We start from the raw sequence: 10,077 nt of genomic DNA on the forward strand, positions 1-10,077 counted from the left end.
ATGCCTTGACCCAATACGGGCCTTATTGTAGGACACCTGGTTGTCAGACTGATAAGAAATGACGCACCTGACTTACACTGACTGGCCCAAAGCTAAACAGTGCTGCAAACTGCTGTTGATTTTCATTCCAGATTGGTCCAAGTCCACATTGTCAACACACGGCTAAATGTGCAAACCAATATGTGGGCCAGGGCCGGCTTACATTCACTCAGCTACATTCAGCATGACTGAGCTGGATGTAGCCTAGAAATCTAGACGCACTCTAGCGGCAGCAAATGTAATTTGCAGCCAGGGGGTCTAGCAGCTCTCTGTTGGCTTGCGAGCTGGAAAACCAAAACTCTAGCCGGGCCAATCACTTCATGTATAGAGTCGGTGGGCGGGCTTAACATAATGACGGCAGAGTTGTGACGGTTCCGCGTGAATTCCCTGCTACTTGAAAACAAAGGACACGGCTGCTGCTGCTGGCGAACAGCGGCCTTTCGAATCGGCTTTGGCCGCAACTCTCGAAGACTTGGAGTTAAGCTTTTCTTTGAGAAAAGAACAAAGAACGGCACTGAAGTCATTCTTAAAAAAGGAACATGTGTTCGGAGTTTTTCACCTAGCATTTTTGAAAGCTGTTCCAAATCATGGGGTAGATACACAAATTATTTTTCAGTTTATTTAACATTGCGATAGGGTGTTTTTTTACTGTTGATATTGGTTAGTTCGTTTAATTGAGTCACTCATTTTTTTTCCAACCTTTTCAGCAACATTTCACTGATAAATACTGTGAGATTAAAGCTCTGTAAAAGCTGAACTGAGATTTGTTTTTACACTTACTGATTCAGAGGTCAGAGATTGACCTTCCATGTTCAAGACTTTCTGCAGTTAGTATCAAGCGGAGTTTTTAGAGTCAACAACATATTCCAGTCCCTCCAGAAAAACGCGATTATGCGATCGCATAATTCAATGCATAATCAGCCAAAGTCCGCATATTTATGCAGGGGCCGCATTTTTTCAAATACGCCGCACTTTCGCCGCATAAATTGCCGTTTTCCACGCAAAATATGCGGGGCTTGCATGATTTCATAATCCCCGCATTTTTGTTGCACAAAAGTCACATATATCTTAGCAGAAAGTTGAAAAATGTTGCGTTTACTTCACACGAGCAGCCATTTTCCCCTGTTGCCATGGGAATGTTATGAAGTGACGTAATTACGCGACGTGAACATCATCGAAAAGCTGCAAACCCCGCAATGAAGCCATGATAAAACCGCAGTTTTTGCAAGTTCCCGCAATTTTTGCAAGTTCCCACAATTTTTGCAAGTTCCCGCAATTTCATTGCATAAAATTGCATAAATATCCCGCATATTCCATCGCATTTTTTAAGAAAACGTGCTGCATAATCAAGGATTTTTGCCCGCAACAATCACAAAAAAACTCTGCATTTTTCTGGAAGGACTGATATTCCCACACGCTGCTTAGAATTACTACAAAGAGGCTGATGTGACCAGTTTTTACCCAGTCTGCAGCACTTACTTAACACAGGTGTGAAGTACATAAATAAGTCAGGGAGGTTTTTAGTCTGATGTCCATGACTTCATGGATCTTTATTTTGTGTCATCAAATCAGTGTCATCAAATGTATCTATCTGCTTCATCTGATGACAGGTTCACAGCTGCCAAAAGCCAAGCCATTCCTGAGCATAACAATGGAGCTTTACAGTTAGTACTTCTTAAACCTGTTACATTAGATTTCCAGTGTCTTTTTTCCACTACATTTTAATTTGATGCTGTGCAATGTTCATATTCTGTTTAAAAAAAATAACTGCCTCTGTAGTTCAAATGTGGTAGAAAGTGTTTTGTTTTATTGTACATTTCTGTATCTTGAACTCTTTGGCAGTTGTTAAACAATGAATATAAACAATACATGTGGAAAAGAAAGTTCACATTTCTATTCAAATTCAAGCTCAAACTACACAGAGTTCATTCCTACACAGTTCAGCTGTATGCCATATAGGCTATTAATAGATAAGGATGTCAATCGATTACATTTTTTAATCGCATGACTGTCCATAGTTAACTCGCAATTAATTGCAAATTAATCGCACATTTTTTATCTGTTCTAAATGTTGTTTTTTAACGTTTTTAATGCTCAAGTGGTATTTGAGACTCGACTACTCTGTTGGTAACTCAATTCACATCGACAGCACATGCAAAAAACGTTAGTCTTGTTAAGGGGCTTTGAAACTCAACCTTCCATTCAAAAGATCCATTTCTTTATCCATTTCTGCTCCAGGAGGTTTGTTTCTGTTAGCCATCCACTCCCGTTCATGGATATATTATAAGAACCCTTCCTGTTCTCTCGTCTCGTCTCCGCTGCAGGCGCTAAAAGGAAATTGCATTAACTCGTTATTAACGCGTTAGTTTTGACAGCCCTAATATAAATATAAAAGATACAAAATCTAACTTCCACCACTCCATGCTCTGGCCTTGTGTTAGATGTCTGGTCACTTTAAATACTGCCAGCCAGTAGTAACTGCTGAACACAGACCACTGTATCAGCTCCTCTCCTGCTTCCTGACATACTGTCAAGCAACTGCCAGCAATAACCATCTCCATGGCAACATAACATATTTGGTGGACGCTCATGTATTTGGATTTATATCCAGCTCTGTGTGACGGCAGTGTGGGCAGTGTGTGGCGACGAACGATGTGTGACTTCCTTCCGTGGCTGCAGCGCACGGAGCTCCGTGCTAAACAGAGCAGCAGAGGTCTGCCAAGACTACGCTTTCTCATTAACGGGTTAGTATGATATCGTATAAAAAGTTATTCCCAATAAATCGTATGATATCCTACAAAATTATGGCCGCCGGCTGGTCACGTGACGACCGGTCACATGACAGATACATTTAGCCGAGAAAAGGTTACTGTGGGCCAGGTGTCACTCACCGCATCGTTTCAGCGTCCCATGCAGTTAAGTTTATAAAAAAGTGATCGTCATGCTCAGTTAAGTTTAGGCACCCAAACCACTAGTTAAGATTAGAAAAATGATTGTGGTTAGTAGTACTCCTCGGACACATGACGTATTTTCTGGGTGAAAGTCAAGGGGGTAAGCCTCTCTCCACAAAGCGTACCTCCTATGGCGCCATTTTGATGCTAACAAGCCATCACCTTCCATTAGCATCCCATTCTGCCACTTTGACAGTGAATAACTTTACATCTGAAGCGTTTTGTCCATTGTTTATTTCTAAAGAAACACGACAATGTATAAAAGGCTCCATTACCATGCTTTACTTTTCATTGCGATCTGTACGAATGGTACATGAGAACAGCCTGGCCGAGATCTGCCGGATGATGCGAAACGTTTCTTCGCTGCTCCGCAGCCATTCATCTATACACGCTGCCCACACAAAGATGACACATAGCTGGTTTAAAATCGGCAAAGTATCCCTTTAAGTGCTTCCTTTTTATTACAAATGCCCAAAGGGAAGTGAAGGCCTGACTCTGGTCTGAGCACAGGAAGGGTCAATATTGGTAGAATATTTTACTTGAGAGACAGTGAATTATTAATTAGCAGCTTGTTTGGGCAAGGCAAGGCAGCTTTATTTCTATAGCACATTTCAGCAACAAGGCAATTCAAAGTGCTTTATATAAAACATTAAAGAGCAATTAAAAACAATTAAAAATATAAAAACTGCGTAAATGGGATAAGACAGATATGAAATACAAGAATAAAAGTCACAGTGCCGTGTAATAAATAAACATGAACAATTACTCAAAAAAAGGTAGCATCAAAAACAAAAGTCTTTACCTGCAGTTTTCTCGGAGTTTGTTCCAGATATGTGGTGCATAAATACTGAACTCCGCTTCTCCATGTTTTGTTGTGACTCTAGGGACAGAAAGCAGACGTGTCCCAGACCACCTGAGAGGTCTGGGTGGTTCATAATGTAGCAGCAGATCAGAACTTTATTTCGGCACCTAAACCATTCAGTGCTTTATAAACCAACAGTAGTAGTAATATTTTCGAAATCAATTCTTTGAGAGACAGATAGATATTTATTGTCCCAAGAGGGAGATTTGTTTTGTTTTATGTCATTGAAATTTAGTCTCACTTTGCCAGACCATCCACACGCTTCGGAGTGGAGGAGGGTCTGGCTAGTCCACACAGCATTCTGGTATTGGGAGTAAAACGTGCTCTGGTTTATTGGCATTTCTTTAAACCAATCACAATCGTCATGGGCGCCGCTAAGCTCCGCACGGAGCCGCTTTACAATAGTCGTGCAAGAGAAAACTCAGATTGGACAGATAATCTAGCTAGCTGTCTGGATTTACCCGCAGAGATCTGAGGAGCAGTCAACCATAGTCCTCATAAATCCACTGGAGTTTAAAATTCCAACACAAAGAAAGCGGAAGGAAACGGACATTGCCGAAAATACATGCATCGGCAGAATTTCTTGCGGCACCGGTGGAACGTCAAGGATATAGACTATTGACAATGGTGAGGGCAGGGCGTGTGATGGCTCCATCGTTCAGGTCTGAGATGTTGGGTGTAGGGGAGCTGATCATTTTGGAGGCGACGTGTGTGATCTTGGTGGGTTTGTTTTTGTTAGAAATGGTGAGCATGTTGTAGGAACAGGGGGAACAGTACAGCTGGCTGGGTTGGATTATGCCAGGAGGCCAGTGTAAAGACTTCAGAACTGGAGTGATGTGATCCACTTTCCTGGCCCTAGTGAGGACTCGAGCAGCAGTGTTCTGAATCAGCTGCAGCAGTTTAGCACTAATCTAATTTTCCTTTCTTGAAAAGGTGTTAAATACGGTGTTAACGTTGTTCACTTTAAATTATGTTTTTTTTCCATGTGTGCTGAATTTGACTCTGCGATTGTTTTATCATGAGCTCTCAGTTGTCTTTTGCGTGCCTTGGTCTTTATCTTGAGTAAGACTTGCTTTGCTTTAATCTGGGTCGCCTTTACACCTGCTCTAGGTGGAGACAGGACATAATTCTGGCTTGAGATGTACTTAGAAATAGTCTGTGGTTTATATCTGCCTCCTGAGGCGATGCGACGTAGAATCATGTAATTTGGCAGACGAAAGATTACTTTGCCATTTCCATGGCCCGTCGTGTAGCCTGCTGCATGCTACAGTGGGTGGTCTAACACCTTTATCAGCTCTGCTCTACTTCACATGGCAGGCTGACGTTTACTGAGTGGAGGCCTTTGCTTCTAATTTATTGCCTCAAAAGTATTCGACTAAAGGGCTTGTAGACGTGAAAGAAAAAAGCAACAAGACATCTGTGGAAGTGAGAAGGCCTTTTCTAGAATCAAATGGTAAACTCTGACTAAAGACAGTACTTCTGCAGGGGTGGAAGAAGTATTCAGATCCTTTACTTAAGTACTAAGTATCACACTGTAAAAAATACTCTATTACAAGTAAAAGTCCTGCATTGAAAATGAAAGTAAAACGTAAAAGTATGTAAGTATCATCAGGAAAATGACGGTGAGTTATTTGAAGCCAAGAGAGGGGGGCTGTAAATCGGGAAGAGAGGACCGTGAGTTTGCAGTGTGTTTAGCGATTGTTGCCGTAATTCTAAGTCAATAAAGTGTGTACTTGAAAAGGACGGCAAGGTAGTGGTATTTTTAGCGGTTCCTATCGTAATTCTAAGCCGAGGACGTGTGTCTGTCTGGCATGTGGAGAGGATGGCGAGGTTGTGGGGTTTTTAGCGGTTCCTGCTGTAATTCTAAGCCAAAAATGTGTGTCTGTCAGTTGGGTACAGAGCTCCGCGTCAGCTCAGGCTTTTGTGACTCAATAGTAATCAATATAGCCAGCATCTAACGTTAGCTACTCCGCTGTGCTGTGGAGTAATGTCTGACTATGTGAGACAAGCGTCTAGCAACATTGTTGGATGCTCCGGTCTCAGCCTGGCAACCAACGTGAACTTCGAGTCTAGGGAGGAGGGGGCGGGGGAGACGACTCTCTCCAGTATTTTGAATTTGTACTGCAGTAACTATTTTAAACACTAGCTGTCAGTATTACATATTGCACCTTTAAAGTATTAAAAGTAAAAGTACTCAATGCAGAAAAAATCTCACATTTTAGAAACTGGAAACGGTCCAAACAGTTGTGTGTTTAATGGTCTAATCATTTCAGCTGGACTAGTATAAGTATATTGTTGGGTAGTTTAATTTATAATAAAAACATTGTAGTTTATAAACTACGTGTGTTTTGTGTGCAAAAATCTTAACTTCTTAAAGGAGAATTCCGGCCAATTTTTCCGTTAATCGCTATAAACGTGTGTACTTTCGATTGAAAAAACCCTTACCCGAATCAGTGCAGGCAACACGGAGAAGCTGCAGCTACGTGTATGAGCTTCCACTGAGCTAAAACGGCAGTTGTCAGGGCAAAAAACTTGCCCTGACAACTGCCTTTGTGCATCTTAACAGACATAAAATGCAATTAAAATTAGGGATGTCCCGAACAGGTTTTTTTGCCCTCGAGTCCGAGTCCGAGTCATTTGATTTTGAGTATCTACCAATACCGAGTCCCGATCCGATACTTCTATAATATATAAAAAAAGAATAAAGAAGAGCGAAAAAACAGATCCAGGATGTTCCTTATTTTTTATTTAATTCACCTTATTTTAACATTCAACAACTCTGTTAACAAACAGAGCACTTCTGTTACATATCTCACAGTTTGCTATGGCAATGTTGTTGTCATCAACTTTATAATACCTCCAGACCGCAGACATACTCGCGCTTTCCGCTTCAAGCTGCTTCCGTGTTCTACTTTGCCGGCATTTAACCAATAGCGTCTCTGCAACAAAGTGATGTCATGCCGCACACGTTGCTGTTTCTGTGTGGAGTCAAAAGGGTCTAACTCTGTGCCACCGCATAACTATAGATGTGTTAAAAAATAATGTGAATATATATACATATATATCCGAGTCCTGATCGGGAGGTAACGTCCGATTCCGATCGAGTCTGAAACCACGTGATCGGCCCGATTTCCGATCACGTGATCGGATCTGGACATCCCTAATTAAAATGTCTGTGCAACATGTGGCCGAGTTGGCTCAGTTGGTAGAGCAGGCACACATATACTGAGAGGTTTATGCCTCGACGCAGAGGTCCAGGGTTCGAGTCCGACCTGTGACGATTTCCTGCATGTCTTCCCCCCTCTCTCTCCCCTTTCTCACCTAGCTGTCCTGTCCATTAAAGGTGGAAAAGCCCAAAAAAATAATCTTAAAAAAAAAATGTCTGTGCAACATGAACAGGGCCACTAACTGCTGAGGGATATATCAGGCTCTTTGGCAGCTAAATGCTCCTCTACATATATTTACCTGTAGGTCGCTAACTTTGTCAGTTGTTTTGTGATGGACAGGTAGTTAAAGTGGTTTTATCTAAGCTGCCTGCTGCTGGAAAAGACATTGATGAGAGCAGTGAGAGTGAAGCAAAAACCAAAACAATGAGCTAAATGACGCTAAAACGCTCCGTAGAGCTGAAGGGAGCTGCAGCATAAAATCCTCTGTGTTCATCACTATGAGTGATAGCTTTCACATTACACGTAGTCATTTGATCCATAGTTAATACAAAAAATATTGATTAGAGCAGCTTTAACCAACAATGTTTTCAACAATGTGCACTCTAAAAAATACTTTAAAAGCCTAATTTTGCGTAAAGTTTTCCGTTTATCTTGGGGTAACTGGTGGTCAGTGTTGCAGGTGATATTTTATTTCTTCTATTTTAAAATGTTTCCTCTACTTATTTCACTGTCTGCCTTGACTGAAACAAGACAGTCATGACTTCCTTCCATGAAGAGAAACATTGATTTCGGCTCAGTGGGGATCATGCAAAACAGCCTCTCATTAAAATCATAATTATAACTTGGAAATGGCACATGGGGTTCAACTGTGGGGCGAGGTGAAAATCACTGGAAACTATTAAAACGTGCACTTAGCCTTTCACTCCCAAACAAAACATGTCTGATTCCGGTCACACAACGTGAGGAGAAAGCTAAAAGCAACGTTATATCTGCTGAAGATGTTTCCAGCATTATATCGAGGTTTGATTGTTCTGGACTCTAACACAATGTTTCAGCCTGTCCTCTTTCATCATTTTAAGACCCAAAATGAGTTATTTAGATACTAAAACTTCATATATATATTTCTTTGTGATATTTGTTTTATTGTAAAAACAAAATATAAAAACATGTCAATATCCTTTTCAGTGTCAAGGGCATTCGTTCTTTTCCACCTGAAGTCACTGCTGCGCATCATCATCATCATCATCATCATCATCATCATCATCATCATCCATTCTCACACAAATATCAAATTATAATGTCACATCAACTCTCTGACAATCCTCATAAACTCCCCTAACAGTTGTGAGGGTCCAATTCAAACACATTAACACACACACATTCACATGAACAGACGCATACTCTGCCCTCTCCCTGTCCCCAGCCCCGGTTGCCTAGGAGACTGCTGAGATGGGGACCCCATCTCATTACACACCAATAGGGCTGTGTGACTGGCCTGAAGAAGAGGCATGGGCTCTTTATCGCCATCTAGCAGCCAAGACAAAGAAAGACATTTCATTTTCTTTTTTTTAAAGCCACGATTCTGCCTAGTAACCCAATATGCTGACTTCTCCTGGTGCTGGAATTTCTAATGAGACACATCATACTGCAGGGCTTCTGTATGTTCAGTATGGGCCTTTAGCCAAATAGTAACCTCCTAGGTAATAATCAGTGACTGGTTGAGGACAGAAAAGGGTTGTTTGAATACACTAAGCCAACTTCAGCTTGTGGCTGAGCAAATTGTCACACTTTCATCACACTGATACGTCAAGAGATAAATCATAAACGTTGCTAAAACCAGTGGTGGAAAGTAACTAAGTACACATTCACTTAAGTAGGCTACTGTATTTAAGTTTAATTCTGAAGTACTTCTATTTTACTTGACTATTTTACATGTTATGCTACTTTATACTTGTACTTCACTATGTTTTTTATTTACATTTTTTATTGGGATCACAGTTGGGGTACATAATACAGCACAACAAGTATACATAATTTCCCTTTAAAAAAAAAAAAATATATATATATATATATTTTATATATATATATATATATATATATATATATATATATATATATATATATAGAAAATAATAGAAAAAGATAAACTAATAGCTACATAAGTTATTAAATAAACGGGATAAAAAAAAGATATGAAAATGCTACAAAATTATAATAATACAAATTGTAATACATTTAATTTAATAAAAAGGGATAAAAACAAACAGACCACCCATGACAATTTTGGTGATACAATTGGGCAGGAAAGACAAACATACAAAGCCACCAATGGGAATACTTTTTGTATCTCAGTACATGTACATTTGTTAGTAATGTAACTGCCAGCATGTGTACACATTCTTATTCTCTTATAAATGTTCTGTTGGGCTTGTGAGCTAAAACCCATATGTTCACGTAAACAGGGTTACATATTTTTCAGATTTAGGAAGGTGGAAAAGGAGATTATTTATAATTAAAATAAAAAGGTAAACAGCAAAGGGTACTTCACTAAAATAAGAGTTAAATATTGTACCCCAGTAAATGCATTTTACAGCCACAGCTACTAGTTACTTGTCATGTTCAGCTTTTAAATATATAACCTAATAAACCTAATAGGTTCACTCTCAGTCTCTCTTCATTTATGAGTCAGTAATAATCATTTTGAACAACACAAATAAAATTAGGTAAACTCTCCATACTCCACCTGTTTGTCTCATTCCAGACAAAAACAGAACTACAACTAAGTTCCTATTTTTTATGTATTTTATACAATGATGTAAGAAGTATTCTGGTGTTTTACTTCAGTAAAAATAGCAATACCTCAAATGTCAAAATACTCTGTCACCATTAGAAAAATGGCCCTTGTGATTGATTATATATCATATTATTTCATTGTTATGGCTACATTAATGTCTGTCAGATCACATATTTGATTTGTACGAGTTTTCTTTATCAAACATGCATCTCATTCAGCTCTTTAGTATTCACAGTATGCACATGTAGCATGCTTTTTAAGTAT

Source organism: Sander lucioperca, chromosome 9 (genome assembly GCF_008315115.2).
Source record: "Sander lucioperca isolate FBNREF2018 chromosome 9, SLUC_FBN_1.2, whole genome shotgun sequence".
In the NCBI taxonomy this organism is placed as follows: domain Eukaryota; kingdom Metazoa; phylum Chordata; class Actinopteri; order Perciformes; family Percidae; genus Sander; species Sander lucioperca.